We start from the raw sequence: 17,237 nt of genomic DNA on the forward strand, positions 1-17,237 counted from the left end.
AAGTGACTGTCACCAGTCACAATGGTTACACATCTCCCCTTTTCCCTGTGAGGGAAAGGAAAGAAAGAGGAGAAAGGTACAAGGGAACTTATATGGGAATGTTGTGAAAGGGGAGGAGTAACTGCAATATGTTGTGTGTGAGGCAAAGGGACAAAAGTGTGTGTCCTTAAAAGATGCTGGCTGTAATTGGCAAGATATGGTACCACTGGACTGCCTCGTGCTTATGTCTTTGGCAGAAGGAAATCCTTCAATCCCAGACAGCTATAGTCCACTTGTGACTTCTTGTGCAGTTTTCATTACAGATTTTGTTTGAATACTTTCTGATACCTTTTGTTTCCTTTTGGGGCTGAGGGGGGAGGGGTGTGAAGAAGACGGAGCCAAACTCTTATCAGATGTACAGCCAAAGAACAAGAGGCACTTGTCAGAGCTGCAGCAAGGGAATTTCCAGCCACCACAGGGAAGGTGGAGTGGAAGAGGTGCCTAGAGAGGCTGTGGAATCTCCATCCTGGGTGATATTTAAAATGTGACTGGACAAAATCCTAAGCAACCTGATCTAACTTTTGAAATCCCCCTGTTCTGAGCAGGGAATTGGACTAGATGATCTCTAGATGCCCCTTCCAACCCCAGTTATGCTGTGATTCTTCAGCTTTATTGGTGTGGTCATAATGGCCTGAGTTGTAGCAGCTCTTTTGATTTGATAGTGATTTTCAGCTATCTTAGAAATGAATTGTTTACACTGTGTATTTTCAATAAGGCATGTTTCAGGAGCAGAGATGTTTTACTTTGGAAGTCTGCTCCTGAGCTTCTCATGGCAACTGTATTTGATAGCCTTCCCTAGTAACAGAGTCCTTTCATAATATGTGGAAAACATTCCCAGGTTCTCATTTTGTGAAGGCATAGAGTATGGGAAGAAGAGACACTGATGTGTCAGTGTTAGTGTTACCTGGACACTTTGTGAAGGATTTCAAGGTGGAATGACAATAGTCAAACTATTGTTGATCATTGAAAATTAAAGATTTCATTAAAAAAAGAATAGTAATCACTGGTGAAGGAAAGAAAGCAGTAAGTGAGCAGGAAGGATCTAATGGAAATAGGGAGTAGAGATTTGGATGAAATACAAAGATTTTAGTTTAGATGCATCTTACTGTCTTGTAGGAAGAAAAGAACCCCAGACAACCCACAACTTATTCAAAGCTTTTTTTGCTTGTCCTAGATGACTTTGTATACAATTTTTCCTTTCATATTAAAGGCTAAATGCACTTGAATAAGAGATGTCAGTGGTTTTGTACAAATAGGTGCCATGCTTTCATAAATAACATCTAGAGTTCAGTTCACCGAGAAGCCCATCTTGTAATTTTGTCCTCAGTAGCTTTAAGCATGTGAGTTGTTTTCATTTTTCTTCCAGAGATTTCTTCTCGGTCTACGCTATGAGGTGAAAGGGAGAGTGAATCTTTAATCTTGGCCAATGAGGAAGGATTAATCCAATAATTGTGCTCATGGAGATACAAATATCTCTTCCCTCTCTCTAGGGTGCAGATTATTTCTGCTAGGAGCATGAATAATTTGCACAGTATGTGCTTGTGCATAATTTCTACTGTCTGATGAAGAAGGTGTGTGTATGAAAACATCCCCTTGAACTTCAATCCTAGTCTGGAATGTTCCTCCATGACTTTTGTGAGGCTGAGGCTTTGTAATGTCTTCTCTGTGGACTAGATAATGTTCTTTCTCTCTTCTGCCTCCTGTTTTTTTTTGCCTGGGGGAATATGCAAGTGGCAGCCTGAAAATGGGCTTCAGTTTTTACAGGGCATGTTCCTCTTTGTAAGTTGAGTATGTGAAAGAAAGGCTTTTTTTTTTCCTTGCCACCTTCTCAGTCTGTGCAGCAATAAGACATGCAGAACAGGAAGCTGAACAACAAAAGAGAGATGGAAATAAAAGCCAGAATTCAAAACAAAGCATGACATATTTTTTAAAGCCTTTAGACTCATCTTTATAGCACTTTAAAATGTTGAAGAAAACGTACTATTGTTAAAACTTTTTGATGGTTTTATTTATAAGGTAGAAAAATATTTTCACCATAATTGGGTAACTCTTAATCGTAGCAATTGCATATTTATCAGTATGAGGGGCTGTTATTAATGTAGCTGTCATGCACAAACACATTTCTGCATTAAATCCATTTAGTATGTGCATTATTCGGTCTAGAATGTCACCAGGACATCAAAGCCCCCTTAGGCATAAGAGCACAGTGCCCTGCTGTGGCTGCAGAAAGGGCTTGATCAATAAATGTAACATGTTAATGCAGAGCAAATAGAATAAAAGATTTCTTTGACAAGACATGAAAAATCACCTTGTGGCAGCTGGCATGGTGATGCCATTTCAGCGGAGACACTAGCAAAGTTGATCTGACAAGTAAAGAGGAGAGATGATGGTTATAAGGTGCTTTTGTTTCAAACTTCTTTCTTGACCTGTCAGGTTTTGAAGGAGCCTGAATGGCCCTTTTTTGTCATGTGAAAATTGTAGTCTTAGGCAGTTATGAAGCAGTTATCTCTTCTCAAATTGTGAATGCTGCTGTTTAATTGATTCACTTAGCATTTGAAACTGTCACGCATTAATAATTGCTAAATCCTGTAGATACTGCTCCAGTGTGTCATGCTTAAATGTGTAGTTATCAGAAAATTAATATCCTTAATGAACCGATGCTTTCAAACTAGCATTGCATGAAATCTCTTTTGCCCTTTCATTTGCTAAAGGTATATCAGCCAGTTTTCAGAGAAAGCCCTCCCGACAGTTGTGTGGTTTTATTTATTTATTTTTTTGATGCCCAACAAATGCCAGCTTTGCTTTGGGTACATAGTGTGCTCAATGACAATAAATATAGTAATTATGCTGGAGTTGGTAATTAACATAATTATAGTCAATTACGACAAATACAGTGCAGAGCTAAATGAATGAGGGTGAGAAATTAGCAAGCTAATTGATTTACCTTACGCGCTGCTTTTTCCTGCAACTAACAGTTGCAGATTTTCTGCAGGAAAGAGTGTTTACAAATAGCTGATTGTGTTTTGAAATGATTCTGTCTTACGGCTCTCACTCCTGTTTCCCTTACACTGAGGTGGAGAGGATTGAAATATGGGGTAGTGGTTACAAGGAGAAAGGAGCTGCTCTGTCCTCACTGAATGCTTGGAAGGAAGATGTATGTACTTGCTTTAATTTTAGATGCTTCTTCCAGTATTGAAGGGAAAAAACCTATGTGATCCTTTACAAAAGATATTGCTAGAGAAATTTTGGACATATATTTTAATCTCCTTAGATGTGCCCTGAATTATTTAAGAAACATTTATCTATCTGTTTATTGACATTAGAGATCTGCAGAACACTGGATAGCTAAAGGAAGAATTAGAATTGTTCGAGGAATCCAAGTGTGTTGAAACAATATGCCCTTGTTCAACCATCAGTTTCAATAATTTAAACCACTGGACCAGTAGAGATGCATAATATCATAACATTTGTGCACATTATAATTGCCTGTTTTGTTTCAAGATGATTTATAGTATCTTGTCTGTAATAAGTGTATTGGAGCTATGCAGTTAATCTGTTTCACTCTCCTTGTTTTTTTATTTTCTTTCAAGCATGACGACAGTTTACTATGTAAAAGAAGAATGTTTAAGTATTGAAGATTTTGTATTGCTCTTTTAAGAAAAATGTTCAGTAATAGTTTCTTTTTTACTTTAAGAAAGCAATAGTTTCCAAATGTTTGTAAATTTTATACCGGGTATTGTTTACTGTTTGAAGGTAAATGGAATTGTATAGAGAGACTTCACCAAAGAGATAATGTTTTCTGTAGCTAAGCAATCTGAAATTTATAAATTCTTGGTTATTTTTCTTCTACTACTGCAGTAATGTATCAAGTTCAATTGAGTAGATGTGTAGTTTGAGGTGAGTACTCAAAGTTTACCCTTAAAGGGATGTCCTACAGTAAGCACAAGATGTTGTTTTTTAAATAGTGTTGAAATGTTATGGATATCTAAAAATACTTGTACACTAACGCTGCTAAGGGTGATCAGTCTTTAGAAGCAATTCAGCTCCTAGAATAATTTTGCTGAAATAAATGTTTATACACGAGGAATCATTGAAATTATTTACAGATATAATAGTCTTTTTGTTGAAGTCTTACGTGTTTATCCATCACTGTGGACTACTTTATGCATAATTATCTTTCTCCTAAAAGAACTTCTTGTTCTACTAGATGGACTGAAGACAAGCATGTTGATGGGTTCTTTCTACATGGGTAATACCTAGGGAGTCATTTAAGATAAAATTTTATAGATGTAAAACTATTGGAAAACTAGAAGGAGAGTATTACCAGTAACAAAAGCAATTATAAACTTCAGATATTAACTCTACTTCTGGTAGTTGATCAACACCAAAGCTAAATCTATTCCTTGCTCTCTTCTCTTCCATTTTTTTCCCCACCACCCCCTTTTAAAAAGTGGCATTTCAACAGGAACCAGGTGTGATCTGGCTAATGTACAAGGAAAGCCTAAGGTGAGCTTAAGAAAAGCCACCTTAAAACTTGGAAAACGTTAAAAATATTAAGATACACCTTGTCTTGCGTGCAATAGCCATGCCTGTGTTCTGTTGTTTTGTCAACTTTAAATGTGATTATAGAATATTTGCCACTACAAAGTATTATCTGTGAGTATTTTTGTGACTTGTATATTTTCTTGCTCTGTCTTATTTGTGGTCATTGTTTTATTGTTGATACAAAGGGGACCAGTCAATGACTAATGTTAAAAATATCAAATTAATGGGATATGGTATGCATTTAAATATCTCACTGATTTCAGCATACTGTGCCATAGGTGTAGGCTGTATTTTTTAATGGAGAAGTTATTTTTCCAAACTCAGTAATATGTAAGGGTGAACTTAAGAGTATAAATTGTTGTATTTCAATACGGGTGGCTGTTATCTTCTTTAGTCCCAGCAGCCTCTCTTTTTGTCCATTGATCCTTGCTTGACTTTTTATGGCCACATAGTCACTAACAGACTGTGAAAACACTGTGGTATATATACCTCTGACCCCCAGTGCTGGCCGTTATCCATTGATTTACAGTACCTGACAGGTCAGAACACAGGATTGTTTTCTGTTCTGCTTTTCTCAGGAAGGCTTAAGACTGTGGAAGGAGTTGTCTTGAGGATGTATCACATGGTAGAATTGGGCAAAAACTTTTTACCTGAGCCTTTGGGGGGGGCGGGAGGGGGTGGGCAATGATGTTCATATTGTGTAGCGGAGAATTCTTGTGAGGATTACTAGAGCTTGAAATCTGGTAAAAATATTAAACAAATAGCACAATTTCATATTAAGTTAAAATAAAGCTTTGACTGTTGCATCCTTAATTATAGCTGGTGAATATTGCTATGATGGTTGATGAAAGGTTTTTTTTTGGTGACATCCATGTCTAAGGGTCTGTTGCAATTATGAGTAAAAATGAAATCTGTACTTCTGAACAAAGATGTGTGACCAACTCGGACTTGAACAGAGATAGGATCTCATTAAACATCCATTGTCTCAAAGCTGTTGGTAAAACCTTTTGACTGAGGCAGAGCATGTCCCAGTGAACTGGTGTTTGTATCACATCATTTTCTTTGTGTTTGAATCTGCAGGGAGTGAATGCTTTTTCTTGATCTGGTTTCCTGTATGACATTGAAGTTGGATTTTAAAGTGACGTTGGAGGCTAAATCCACACAATCTGCAGTTGTTATTTGGGTACCCAGAGTGCTTAATTCACTGGCACAGTCAATCCAACTCCTCTTGTGAAAACTGTAACCAGTCTTAAACTAAAATCAGTTTTTGTGTTGAATTCTGTTTTGAACAATAGAGAACTATGTTAGAGAGAACATCAGTTAATAAATGGAAGATTATCACAGTCTGTGGAAAGTATTGGCAATTGGAAGAGAAATAGTTTGGCGTACTTGTTTTGGCTTTCAAAGAATGTCAGTAGATTGAAAATAATACCTTGGTGACTGCTCCTGCATAGCCCATGATTATCTGGATTTTAAGACTGAGAAGTACTTTCTTACAAGAACATTGGGGGTCAAAGAAAAGGGCATGATAAAGAGCATGTGTTAAGTACAGTAATCAGATGGATCATTATTAGTTTCTGACTTCCTTAATCTCTCTTACTCTAAAACAGTATTTCCTCATCACTGCTGTTGTGAGACAAGAGCGAAGGACTGCAGAAATAACTTTTATCTGAGGACAAGGAGCTTGGCTGAAGGGAAGAACCTGCATTAACCCTGGAATTGTTGTCTCTGTCTTTTCCTCTTTGTTTTGTTGAAAGGTATCTTCTTCTCACCTGAATGAAATATATAAAAGATTCTCGGCATCTAGTTGCAGATGTAAAGAACTGGACTAGTTTTGCTGATTCTAATCACTAAGGTGGGCCTCTGTCCTGTAGTGTTCAGCAAACCTGCTGGTGGTCATGGTGCAAAAAGCTACTTGGCATTTGGCAGGAAAATCCTTATGGAGCTTCTATTTATGCATCACTTGTTTGTTTTATGTGGTCTTGCATGATTTGTGCCATTTTTGAGATCTTGCATTTTACATAAATCATCTTTACATAAATTATCCTGGAGATGGTTTTTCAGTTTAAAAGGACAGTCCCCAAACCCTTAGCTCGTGCAAGCGTGAAGAGTGAGGAGCATAGAAGTGCAAAAGGGCCATGTATTTTTCTCAGGCTCTGGAGTCAGCATGTCAAACCAGACATGCTATACAATAATTACACTGTCTTTAGGGTCATGGTTAATGCAGTGTTATAGCTCAGTTGCAGGCTTTACCCATGAACTGATGCTTGCAATTATGTGGCATTTTATAATTTTTGTTTATATTTTTTGTTTTGCTTCTCCTGGTCTTTCCTTTTGATGATGCTTGCCTGAGTGAGTTGCTCACTGGTAGAGCTGGAAGATTATTTCCTTTATTAATACTTTATTTTGCCTTTTTAACTTAATTTTCCTGCTGAGTCTATAAATGGAAGTGGTGAATGTTCTTTCTATAATCCGGCCATTCTCATTGCCCGTGTTTGTAGGAAACCTTGCTATGATGAGAGACTACAGTGGCAGAAATACATTTGAAAAGAACGTAAGTTAAGAGATGCAAAATGTCTAATGTTAGGGGATAGTTTAATCTGTCCAAAAGTCAGGGAGATTGATAGGCTCTTGCAAATTGGCCCAACACTGCTCTTCAAGTGCTTAAGTCTCTGCTGTTTTTGCTGTGCAGTTGCTGTATGAGCTGTAGCAGATAGTAATACTTGGATGTGTGCACAAAGCCAGTTTATTTTTTTCATAGAAAGCATATTGTGTGGTGGCTGCTACTGCTGCCAGCTTACTGGCATTTAATGCACATACAGAGACACACACACACACACAAAATAACATCTTATCAATAAGGATCTTTATGAGGTATGTATAATTCCTTTATATATAAGTATGGTATATAAATTACATTTTTAATGTATGTAAACTTGGGGGTGATGCTCAAGTATTTTTCTACTTTGATTCAGCACTTGTGGTAGGACTTTGTCACTGACAACCTTTTGATATGTAACCTTGAAGGAAAGAACATACTACTTAGAGGTTGCTTGCAGAAAACATTCAATCTCTTGAGTGTAAAATCTCTTAAAGTGCGAGGAAATGCAGCAGAATTCTCCTTGAACCATTTGAAAGGTGGGACCTTTCTTGGACCTTGTGTAAGATCCTAAACTTACTGAAGTGCCACGACTCTGCAAGGCCATGTGGCCACAAAAGCACTGGATTAGGATGCTGTATTTTAGACTCCCAGGACTCTCAAGACATTTTAGTTGAAGAGATAAGAAAAACTTGAACATAGTTGACCTAGTTACTTAAGTGATAAAGCGTAGTGATTATTTTAGAGCACTTAAAGGCTGAAGAAAAGATGTTCTAGACAGGCCAAGGATTAACAGTATATTGAATATTCGTAAAACTCTGCTTCCAACATAGTTATGTTAAGATAATTTGACAGTCCAATGTGTGAATGCTCAAATCACAGCTGCTCAAGGATCTGAACACTTTTTTCTTCTACCTATTATCTTGCATTTAATACACTCTGTATGTTGGACAGTGAAGTACTTTGGAATAGCACAGAAAGTCATATGTGAAGGTGATTATACTGGAATTGCTTTGGGAAAAATTGTCAAGCACTATGTTTTCTAGGCAATGGAAACTAAGCCAACTAAGCGAGAGGCTGTGTATGTCCAGTTTACTTTCTTCCTTCACTCTGTGCAACCTTTTCTTCCCCACTGCCTCCAGCTCCTTAAATGAGTAGAAGGCTGCTGGAGGTGCTGCTGAGAGATTTGGGTGCAGGTGCAACATGAGGTTCTTGCTTTCTTGCCAGTGGTCTCTCTTTTGTTGCTTGTGTTGCGTGTAACGGGAGCCAGCTGTTAGCTCTGTTCATGTGCAGTATTGGTTCTAGTTCTACCAGGTGCACAATTAGTAAACTGTCTGCCAGTCTAAGTGGGGAATGTCAAAGGGGAGTTCAGTTTCTTTCACTGTTAATTCTTCAGCTTCTTTTAAATAAGTCATACCACATGGTCTCTTACTACCACTAATAAAAGGGCTTTTGAAATTTGGACATAGCTCTTATGAGAATCTATCTCAACCTGTTCAGTATGGGCACTACTTTGCCACTGAATTAGAGACACTGGTCATTGCAACCAGAGGTAGTTTGAAACAAGAGGTTCACCTGAATTTAAATGATTGAGCAGAAGAAAAGTTTCTAAAATTAAGGAGACTAATGCATTACTGTACATTTTGTCTCACTTCGTAGTAATTGGTCAATGGAGGAAGAGAGAACAAATGTCTGTATTGTGCTAAAAGTGTGAATGTGTTTCTTTGTGTGTTTTAGTATACCATATGAAAGTCTTGGTTGCTGTAGCCCTAGTATTTTAAAACCTAGTGAAATGGTGAAGTCAGCTTTAAGGTAATCTTCCACTTTTTTTTGTTTTCGTATTTTCTTTCTCTGTGGGTACATACGTGCCCTGGAAGCGTTTAAGACTAGTGTGGGTAGAAAGTAGCACTAGAAACCGGTCAAGACAGCTATTCGTTGTAAAGTTGATATTTGTATTTACAGCATAGCCTATTATTATCATATAACATGGAATGAATAAATAATACCTATATTGTAGCAGATGCACCTTAGCAGTAGGCAGAATAGCATCAAAAATGGTCAGTAAGCTTCATTCTATACACAGAAGCATCAAGTGTTTCAGGTTCTCTCTACCTTATATTTAATGCACTATGATGTCATAATCTAAATCAAATTTTCTGAATGTTTCCCTGACTGCATATTTCCATACAACTCTTGTTCTTAGGGGAAAAACAAAACTAGGGAAAAAGACTTCTGTGCCCAAGTGAATGGAGTGAAACCATATTCACAACTCTCTTTCCCCTAGTGAAAAAAACCAAGAAAGTCTACAAAAAAGATAGGTACAAACTTAGGATAAAGGTTTCTCTGTAAGTTCCTAAAATCAAATATATGAACTTAACCTCTGTGTCAAGAACATTTGCTCAATTAAATTATATAATTCTGCTTTTCAAACCACTTGTAGACAATAATAGGTATTTCTTTTCACTAGATTTTGTATGGTGAACATAAATGAGATTCTTGATGTTCAGATCTATCCCATTGACTAGAAATAACCTTCTTCATATTATAGAGTGCATTCACATCTATGCATGTTATGTAGAAAGCTAAGTGTTACTTATGCCCATCCTGTGCAGGTCTCTTGCTCTGCAAAATTTTTAAATCTGTCCTCGTCTTTTGCTACAGAGCACTGTATGTATGTATGTATGTATGTCTTTATTTATTTTAAGGCCCTCATGTCTCTTTAAGTGAGCATTGAAAGAAAAAGCAAATTGCTGTTGAAATTCCCTCTCTGGTGATTCCAGCTAACTCAACCACAACTAGCGTATTAAAAAGAGCAAACAAATCTCCCCCTCTTTTCCTCCTTGGTGTCTAGGTAGTAGAGAGCTTTGACCCCAGAAAGCTTTACATGGTAGACTCTTTTCAGATTGACGTGTAAGTCATGCTAAGGCTCCATGTGTAAACTTGACAGTACCTCTCTGTGCTTGACATTGTAACTTTAAGATTTGATGTTATTTAAATATACTAAAGTGTACCCTGTATCAAACTGCAGGTGCTGCTACACTTCTATTACAGCATGGTAACACTTGCCTTGTAAAAACTCTGAGGCTCGGGAAAGAGTTAAGCAAAGCAGCCAGAAACGGTTTTCAGCTTTTACTTTGCAGATACAACCTTTTAAGCATACCTACATTTACCTGCAATGGCAATCGTTTTGCATTTTAATGACAAATCAAGTATGCTAACTTGCATTTGAAACGAAAGTGCCTTAAATGTCTCTGGCTGTCAGAATGAGATGTTAGGAGCTTGATGAAAAGAGAACAAAGAAGACAAAGTATGAAGCCTAGATACAGAGCAAAATGAAATAAAACCTTGTATGGCCTGTCAGGGGTGTCAGTTGATATTCCTATCTAAAGCACATTATAGTATTACTTTGCAGCTCATAGCTTACTCATCTGTCTTTTTTAATTCATCACATTCTAGCCCACATCTTTTAAGTCCCATGTGTCAACAATGGAAGAAATCTGTTAATTGACAAATGAGTGTCACAAATGTGAATTGGTGCCTTTACATCAGAGGCAGGTAGTCTCTGTTGTTTTTTGTCGGCTCTATTATTGGCATAAGCCAGTGTAAGACATCTGTCTTTGCCAGAATGAGAGATGACAGCCAAAGAAGGGCTGTCATTGTTTTAGTGCATGTTCATTCTGCTGAGATACTGTATAAAGATAAAATGTCAGTTAAAAGAATATGAAAAACTATCGGGAGGAAGTCCTTAAATTACTTGGGAAGGGGATCTGGGAATTGGTGCCAGAATTGAAATCCAAACGTTCCAGTTTGCATCTATCACATCAATTTAAAAATAATACTTTCTGAGTAACTGGGTCAGTTTATAAGGCATTTAGGAAAACGTTATGTTGTGTTGGCATAATTAGCTCATAAGATGGAAGGGAAAACATACCTTCACAGGATATGAGTTTATTACAAGTTCATTTTTCAAACATGTATAGAATTGTCTCAATAAAAATATGCTATGTAGCATCCCTAGTGTTGATTTGCATCTGTTTTGAAATATTGAAATTGCTCTGTTCCAATTTCTTTTTCTGTTATAGTTCTATTTTAGATTGATGAATAACATAATGAAATAAAAAGCATAGCCAGCTGTGAGTTGATGAGACAATTAATAGGAAGAAAATTATTAACATAGTTTCAGGGTGTCTAGGGGGTGTACAGTATACAAAAGTTACTCCCAAATCACTAAATCCCTTTATTGCAATAAATGATTTTTAATATTGGATAGCACAAAAGAGAGGAGGAAAATGTTTTAATGGAGGTGGTAGAAAGGGGGAATAGAATTAAAATGTCATAAGAGGCTGCCTTTTTGCTTTTTACTTTATAACAAAAGTCCTAAGAAAGGTAGATTGGCACTTTTATCTTCAGCAGCTCTTACAACCAACCCTGTGCTGTACAGGACACTCACTGTGTAACCCCCTCCTTCCCAAATGATCTGTCACTTGGTTGCTAAATGACCTTGTCTGAACTTCAGGCATTTCACAATCTGGTGAGGGACTAACTCTAGATCTGTAGTGAGGCTGACTGAGTTGATGTTTCAAGAGGGATGTCTCTGAACAACAATTTATTAAAAGTCTTAAAGTTACTTGGGTTTTGCATTTGAAATAGAGCTGTCAATATAGCAAATCTTAGATGTTCTGAATTCTGATACTACTTAATATAGGTAGAATTGTCATTCATAACTTTGTAGGATTTCTTTGTTAGTTTTCTTTTTTTTTTTTTTTAAACTTTCTTCTAGCAACTAATTGAGTAGCAGAAAAAAATATCAAACTGATGCTCTTTTTCCCCTTCCCACCATCTAATGTGGGGTTCTCAAATTTTTTTTATCTGTGACTACTCTGTTTATCTCAAAGTATCTCCTGGCTCTCTTACTTCAGTCCATGGTTAATGTCAGTTGTAAAATTAGTTTTAATTATTGAGACCAGTAACAGAGTTAAATACTTCTAATAGGTGCTAGTAATTTTATGAGTCTTCTGCGTCTTAGGGTCTAAAAAGCTAAGAATGAGTAGTGTGCAGCTTCTTTTAAGAAATATTGCTGCTCTGTAAGTAGATTTCCTATAGAATGAATACTAAGAGAGAAGGTGTTTTTTCTCTTGAAGGCCTCCTTTATTTTTTAATTTAAAAAGCTAGTCTTTTCAAACTTCTTTGGAATTTGTTTTGCTAGGTAGTATTTTAAAATATTATAATCCATGAAAACTAAGAAGTGTTTGCTGCTTGTATACAAAGGTTTGTGAGCCTTGGATACCTGTAAGTTTTTAGTGAAAGCTTTGTTTTTTCATTTCCAGCCTTCACTACTGGTTCTAAGTAGGTGTTTAAATTTCCAGTCAAAAGCCATGCTGTTGGTATCTGAAGTGCCAGGTGTGTCTTCTCAGGCAGTTTTTCATCACGTGCTTTGCAGTTCAGCTTCCTTTGAGAAGTAGAAAGACAACACTGCCTCCATTTTACAGATGGCAAAACTGAGTTGTGAGGAGGCCTTGTTGATTAACTATACATGCCAAACATAATTATCAGCTCTTCACACCAACTTGCATAAACCACCTCTGCGTGGGGGAAGAAGTAATGGCTGACACCTGTCCACTTACCAGATCTGAAATGATCCTAGAGATAGGTTATTCTCATGTGTTACTTAGCTGCATTTTGTATTATCTGATAGTGAAAGTATCATAAGGTGATGATGCAGCAGAGGCTAAAAAGAAAGGATACATTATAGACTTAGAAGAAATTTTTGTTTCCTTTTGGTTGAACGGTATATAATTATAAAAATAACAAAGATAACAGCAAAAAAGAGGTGGGCTAAGACTGTGTCTTCTACTGTTGATGGACATCCTTCCTTTTCTAACTAAAAATTAAGAGATGGTCAGTAAGGATAAGTAGTAGTACCAGATCTGGTCTCTCTAAGAGAACTGAATGAATTTCTTCATGAGAATTCATACACAGGACATACAGTTGGAGTTAATTAATTTACTGTCCTGTTTCATACCCAGTGCTTGCAGCAAGATGCCGTGAAGAGACTGGAGAAAACATTCAGCTTGTGGAATTCTGCTTTGGTAGCATGTGTTTGTATGACAGTATTATCACTGTTCAATTAACTCTAGAAAGGGAAGATGCAGGAATTTGACTACAGAAATGTACGTGTGCTCTCATACCCTCTGGGTGATTCCCCTCCCGACTGCCAGCTGTCATGCAGAATCTGAAACAGACAAAAATTTATTGGGTAGTATTTAGAAACATGTCAGCGGTAATGACTGGATCTCTGATTTCAATTATCACCTACTAAATTTAGGCTAATGTAGTGCATTTGTAGACCTGTTGAATGCACTTGACATCATGTTTAAAATATTTGAAACTGCACTGGTTTTTAATATCATATGTTGACCACTTTCTTTTTCCTACTCGCATCTGGTGCATGGCAGCAGACATCCCATGTGACCTATAAAAACTTCAGTTGTGCTAGTTTGAGTTTCTTTTTCTTCTTCAGATTATATTTCATCAGAGAAGAAGAAAGTAGTCTGAGACTACAATTAGTTTAATGAAACACTGCTCTGAGATCTGTAATTCACCCTTTTTTTCCCCCCATACAATCAGTGTGTAAATAGCATTTTAAGCTTTATGCCTATTGTTTGGCTTTAATTTTTCATTGAAAATCCTTGGTCACTTGAGTGCTCCTAAAGCTATTTTAATAATAAATTACCTATAGTCACTATTTTTATGTAGAATGCCTGGTTGATATTTCAGGTGGAATCTGATTATACACCATTTCTTTTGTTATATTAGCAGAGATTAATGTTTAAATCCAAATTACTGAGTTCTGCTTTGCTTACTTTGTAAACATTTTATGTGCTATTATTTTAGGACTATTGAAGGGGATTATTTAAAAACAAAATTTCCTTTTCCAAGTACTGCAATACTTTGTTGGAGTGCTGCAAAACAGTTTTCTGTCTTCTGATCTTGTACTCCTTCCATATCCATCTTCCTTATACATATTTAATACGTATAGCATGTATTAAATTTATATGCTGATGTTTGCAACTCTGAACTTGCCTTCTAACTATTGAAATAGTAACTGTTGAAGTAATTTGTTTGGTAGTACTCAGGAGTACTAATCATCACAGCTTTTGGTTTGTGTCTCCCTGTTTTTGTGAAAATATTGCAAGCTTTCAAAGTTACATCCACATCTGCATGCAACTAATAGAAGAAATAAAGTAGTCTCCAACTATACATAGGCTACTTTGAGTAAGTTTATTGTCCACATCTTGATAGCTGCATAAGCAAACTTGGGGAATTTTGTAAGAATAAATCTCCTCCTTTATATCAAAATCCCAGCCTGCCTATACTAATTTTGCTTTGTTGTGGTTTCTCATTTCTGGGAGTATATTTTTCAGTAGTATTTTTAGTAGTGGTTAGCAGGTTCTTTTCCTGCCTAATGCTTCCAGACATCCTTTAGATGACTTGAGAATAACAATCTCAAGGTTGTTTTAAACTAAAATTATTATTAAAAAAACCCTGAGCATGTTACCTCTGTAATACAAGATACAATAGCAGAAGCTTTCAAATTGGGTGTTGGAAACATTCCTACTGGGAGAGGAAACAAATCTTGAAGATGGAATTTCAGTAAGGTTGTATGTAGACCTTCTGGTGAAATGTGCAAGGATGTACAGTCCTACTGATGATCTGTCACTTTCAGAATTTCTAGAAGTGTCTTGGATGGTAAGTTTCAGGAATAGTTTCCTCTGATGCTTATTTTCTGGGGATTTTGTTTTAGTTTTGGTGTGGAAATTGTCTATGATTCCTTAGAAATTCTCCAAGCCAAGCATGGATGCATCCAGTAGTTGCAAGGGGTCTACCTGGTGGCTTCATGATGTTATCAAAGTTACCATGGAAAGGATCAATGTTTACTATCCTGATTTAAGCTTGTCCAGTTTAAGCCTAAAACTCATAACTGATCACAAGTCACAAAAAATGCCTATGTAATTTTATTACATCTAGCCTATACATAATCTATATTTATCTTCCTTTAATAGAGATGTTTTTCTTAATGAAGGATCCACTCAATGTGAGCCTAATGTTGTTTTTATTTTTCCTTGGATATTTGAAAAATGAAACCTGAAAGGCCTGAGAAATTTCAACATAGGAATTTCAATCATAAACTAAGAACAGTCTTAAGTTTTGAATAGCTTGCAGAACTGGTTTTGCTCTGTTGTATATTTCTTTAGTAGTTTGAGATCTTCTGATTTGTAGATTCTGTCCTGTGCCATCAGTTCTAACAGGCTTTGTTGCTCCTACCAGACTGCTGTGATACTGGGAGTGTGCAGGGTGGGTATTTCAGTTGTTAGGTTTGATATGTGTTAATGAATAGTATATTAGTTTGCACATACAGGGGACTTCTGTGCTGCTCTACTTTGCTAACCTTTCTGATTGCTCTGTACTCAGTTCTTCTCAAATCACTCCTGTGCTGCCTGACTGCTACCTTGGATGACCCAGTGATGGACAGTTGTGTTGGTTTCCGCTTTATTTCTACAAATTCTTCTATTCTGTGTGGCTGCAAAAATGTTTCCTCTGCTTCCAGGTATCTTATCTCACATGATAATGTAGTGCCTACCAACCATATGTTTCTACAGCACATAACTGTACTTTGGCCTTTTCTTTAAGTCAATGGGACAGTTACTGCTTTCAGTACCTCAGGGTGGAACTTCTTCACAAATATGTATTATTCTTTATTGCATGTCTGTTGTAGATGGTGCATCTGCTGTCTGTTTGCGATGTCAGAAGAGTCATACTTGAAAACTAGAGAGGGGAAATTAGCATGTTGCTATTCTCTCCTTGTTAAAGCTGATAGGCCTAATATAATAAAAGAGCATGTTATGGTCATGAACTTTAAACTAGGAGGCTCAGGAATGATATTGCATGAGCAGACAGAGTATGTTTTATATATCTGTAGAGGACAAAGGTAAATGCTGTGGTGTTTACTATAATTCATAAGCCCCATCAGAAATAAAAGTCTTGAAGTGTATTAAACTTAAGCCTTATGTTAAGAGCTTTTTTCTATTTTCTTGTTTCTCATGAAAGCTTCATCAACCATCATAGTCCTTTAAAGCGATTTCTGTGTAATAATCAGAGGTCATTGTGGAGAATTGTAATCAGAATAAAAGCAAATTTATATTTTGTGGACAAATTATAATTCGTTGACTAAGAAGAAGCAAAAAGCAGTACACAGTCTAATAAAAGCCAAAAAGAAGGGGCAAAAGTAGAGGAAGTTGTATGCTTGTCTTTGTTATTAACATGTGGCTTCCTTTCAGTTCATGACTTCTGTCACACAGTGCTGTCTTTCTATTGAATGGTCTCCTGGCATAGATGACATTAATTCTTGTTTTAAATATGAACAGTTTACCTCACTGAATAGGAAATAAGATTATAACGAAGGAAGTTCTTGTTTGGAAAGAGTAGAAAGTTGATACTGATACTGTCTTTGCATTTTGATAACCCTTTGTGATGCTTTCTCATTGCATGACTCCTACAGAAGGGTGGTGGTGGGTTATGTGAAGACAAATGTCTTAGGAACAAAAAGACCCTTTTCTGCCAAAGTTGGAAGATGGTTTTGGCTCTTCTATTTTTTTTTAATTATTGTTATTTAAAATTTTTTTTCTTCCTCCCCTCCTTCAGAGAAGTCCAAGAAAACTGCTGGCTGTGATAGAAGATGAAAATAAGATTTATGGTGACATCATGTATTACCCAAGCAAATCTGTTTTGTGAAAGATTGTTTTTTATGGTGTTGAAATAAACAATCAGTGAATCGTTTTTGAAGGAGTATTGGTTCGGATTCTTCTTTTTTCTACCACCATGGCCCCACCCCTGCTTTTCCTTTTCTACTATGTCTGTCTTCTGGGACCTTATGTTGATGCTAGCTTACAAATGGTTGTTAAATTGTCTTCAGTCCTTAAACATAGCTGCTTCATGTGGGTTGATGTAATGCAAGAATAATCTCTGCTGTGACACTAGAGGCCATACCCAGCTA

The 17,237-nt window shown here is 36.6% G+C and overlaps 1 protein-coding gene and 1 long non-coding RNA gene across 9 annotated transcripts in view; both read left to right on the forward strand.

Moving 5' to 3' along the window:
• The window catches only part of LRMDA (leucine rich melanocyte differentiation associated), a 748,939-nt gene that overhangs the window by 136,892 nt on the left and 594,810 nt on the right, over nt 1–17,237 (forward strand). The window lies entirely within an intron of this gene.
• LOC116447550 lies at nt 6,446–17,029 on the forward strand. Its single transcript, XR_004241593.1, has 2 exons — nt 6,446–15,791; nt 16,886–17,029. It is a non-coding gene; the product is annotated as an uncharacterized LOC116447550 (long non-coding RNA).

Source organism: Corvus moneduloides, chromosome 8 (genome assembly GCF_009650955.1).
Source record: "Corvus moneduloides isolate bCorMon1 chromosome 8, bCorMon1.pri, whole genome shotgun sequence".
Lineage (NCBI taxonomy): Eukaryota > Metazoa > Chordata > Aves > Passeriformes > Corvidae > Corvus > Corvus moneduloides.